This window comes from Apium graveolens, chromosome 11 (assembly GCF_009905375.1).
Source record: "Apium graveolens cultivar Ventura chromosome 11, ASM990537v1, whole genome shotgun sequence".
Lineage (NCBI taxonomy): Eukaryota > Viridiplantae > Streptophyta > Magnoliopsida > Apiales > Apiaceae > Apium > Apium graveolens.
Window position 1 is genome coordinate 192,116,710 of NC_133657.1, and position 3,473 is coordinate 192,120,182.

Consider the following 3,473-nt stretch of genomic DNA (forward strand, 5'->3'; position numbering starts at 1 on the left):
TCGTAATGTTCACCTGTTCGCTATCTTATATTGTAGATGCCTCCTAGAAGTGATCATTTTCATATTGACCCCGCTCAGCTTATTGAGATGATAGGGCAAGCAGTGGCTCAGGCTATATAGCAGGCTTTGGCAAACCAAGGAAATCAGAATGGTGAGGGAAATCAGAATGGAGAAGGAAATCAGAATGGAGAGGGAAATCATAATGGACATGCAAATCAGAATGGCAATGGGAATCAGAATCAGAATGGTCAGGGCCATCAGCTGGAGTCGTTTGTATGGTTGGAGAGGTTTGTGAAGCAGAAACCAGACTCTTTTAGTGCATCACCGACTCCTGTTGATGCTAAAAAATGAATTGTTCATCTCGAAAAGATTTTTGATGCACTGGGTTGTGATGAGATTCAGAAGGTCAACTTAGCTGTGTATAAGTTAGAGGGGGATGCTCAGAGGTGGTGGAGAGGAGTGAAAGCTACTAAAAGGGAGATGTATGCGGAGGCTTTGGAATGGAAGGGATTTAAGGAAGTATTCTATGAGCAGTACTTCTCAAATGCTGATAGGGAGGCTTATTTGAGGGAGTTTCATTCTATTGTGTGATACCATGATGAGAGCATTACTGATTATATGGCAAAGTTTATAGGGTTGGCTGGATTTGCTGGGACATGTGCAGGGACTGCTGCACAGCAGGCTGATAAATTTAAATGGGGTTTGAAGTCTTATCGGAGAGGTTCCATAATTTCTTTTAAATTTGATAATGTGGTAGAGGTTGCTGATGCAGCAAAGGATGTTGAGAAGGAGCGCATAGATTTCTGGACATCAAGGTCTAACAGTGGTAGTAAGAGGGCTAGGGATGATCAGGGTTTTGTACAGGATAGACAATGGTGTGGAGGTCAGAGTGGTCAGCAGGGACAGTGGCGCGGACAAAATCAAAATAGGGGTGGTCAGTCATTTCATGGCCGAAATCAGTATGTTGGTCAGAATCAGAATCAGCAGTTTCAGCGACAGAAGCAGCCTAGGTAGTGGCGGAATCGTCAACAAGGGCGGAGCCGTTACTCAGTATATGGGGGAACCCCAATATGATTCCAGTTGCTCCTTGTGCTCCATGTGGTGGACATCATCTAGGTAGAGCTTGTTACAGACAGACTGGGGCTTGTTTCTTGTGTGGTAGCATATCCCGTAGGGCAAAGGATTGCACACTGTCACACAACCCTGGTGGAAGAGGAGCTTGCGGTGGTTGTGGCAGTGGCAGTGAAAGTTAGCAGAATCCTACAGCCATAGTGTTTGCATTGACGGCAAATCAGGAAGCAGCTAATTCAGGTACCGTTTTAAGAACACTTCTTGCTGGTAGACGTGATGCTTATGTGTTATTTGAGACTGTTCCACCCATTCTGTTGTGTCTTTATCATTTGTTCGTCATCTTGGCATTGAAACTTCATTATTATATCCTCATATATCTATTGCTACCCCGATGGGGAATTCTGTTATTATATCTTATATATATCCAGAGTGTCCAATAGTTGTTGGAGATAGAAATTATAAGGTTAACTTGCTTCCGATGGAGATGCGTGACTTTGATGTTATCTTGGGTATGGATTGGTTGAGTGAACATCGTGCCACAATTGATTGTCAAGGAAAAAGGGTGATCTTTGGGGATGTAGATAAACCAGAATTTGTATAGCAAGGGTCTCAGCCGAAGGGGGATGTTAAGTTAATTTCTGCTCTAAAGGCGAGTAAATTGTTGTCTAAGGGTTGTGATGGCTACCTTGCTTTCGTGAAGGATACATAGAAGGATGAACCTTGCATCGATGATTATCCAGTTTTGAGGGAGTACGAAGATGTGTTCCCCGATGAGCTACCAGGTTTGCCACCACATAGAGAGGTGGAGTTTAATATTGAACTAGTTCCAGGTGCTGAGCCTATTTCCAAGGCGCCTTACCGTATGGCTCCACTTGAGTTACGAAAATTGGAGGAGTAGCTACAAGAGTTGTTAGATAGGGGATTTATTAGGCCAAGTGTGTCTCCGTGGGGCGCTCCTGTATTGTTTGTGAAGAAGAAGGATGGTTCTATGAGATTGTGTATTCACTATAGGGAGTTGAATAAGGTGACTGTCAGAAACAGGTATCCTTTGCCATGTATTGATGACTTGTTTGATCAGTTGCAAGGGGCGAAGTACTTTTTGAAGATAGATGTGAGATCTGGGTACCATCAGTTACGAGTAAGAGAAGAGGATATTCTGAAGACTGCATTTTGCACTCGTTATGGTCATTATGAGTTTCTCGTGATGTCCTTTGGATTGACGAATGCACCAGCGGTATTTACGGATTTGATGAATCGGGTCTTTCATGATTATCTGGATAAATTCGTGGTGGTCTTTATCGATGATATGTTGATATACTCTAGGAGAAGAAAGGAGCATGAGGAGCATTCACGTACTGTGCTTAAAATTTTGAGGGAAAAGAAGTTGTTTGCAAAATTTTCCAAGTGTGAGTTCTGGTTGGAGGAAGTGGCATTCTTAGGGCATATCGTGTCTGGTAGGGGCGTTGAGTTGGATCCTGCGAAAGTCGAGGCTATTACAAATTGACCCAGACCTAGCAATGTGATGGAGGTGAGGAGTTTCTTGGGTTTGAAAGGTTACTACAGGCGTTTTGTGGAAGGTTTCTCTTCAATAGCTTTGACATTGAATCAGCTAATGAGGAAGGGAATTAAGTTCGAGTGGAATGATGATCGTGAGAAGAGCTTTCAGGAGTTGAAGAAGAGATTGGTGTCTGCTCCAATAATTGTGTTGCCATCAGGGAGTGGAGGTTTTCAGGTTTATAGTGATGCTACTAAGAGAGGATTGGGGTGTGTTCTTATGCATCATGGAAAAGGGATTTCTTACGCCTCTAGGCAACTTAAACCTAATGAGGTGAACTATCCTACCCATGACTTGGAGTTAGCGGCTATGGTATTTGCTTTGAAGATCTGGAGACACTATCTTTATGGAGAGACTTGTGACATCTTTACTGATCACAAGAGTCTCAAATACATCTTTACTCAGAAAGAGCTTAATATGAGGCAGCGGAGGTTGCTTGAACTTCTTAAGGATTATGATGCAAATATTCAGTACCATCCAAGGAAGGCGAATGTAGTGTAAGACGCTCTTAGTAGGAAGAACTTGGGGAGTGTTGCATCTCTCATTACTCAGCCACACCTTATTACAGATTTGGAGCGCTTGGGTGTTGAGTTGTATGTTAGATTATCAAATGGTAGCATTGCAAATTTAAAAGTGGAACCAAATCTTGTTGCAAGGGTTAAGGAAGCTCAGAAGAATGATACAGGTTTGGAAGCGATAAGAACTGAGGTCGTAGGTGGCAAGCAAAACATTTTTGTGTTCATGATGAGGGTGTGATATGGTTGGGTAGTAAATTGTGCGTGCCCATTTATCGAGATTGGCTTCAATTCCTCTCTTGGAGACCATCAATCCCAAAAACTTTCCAGAT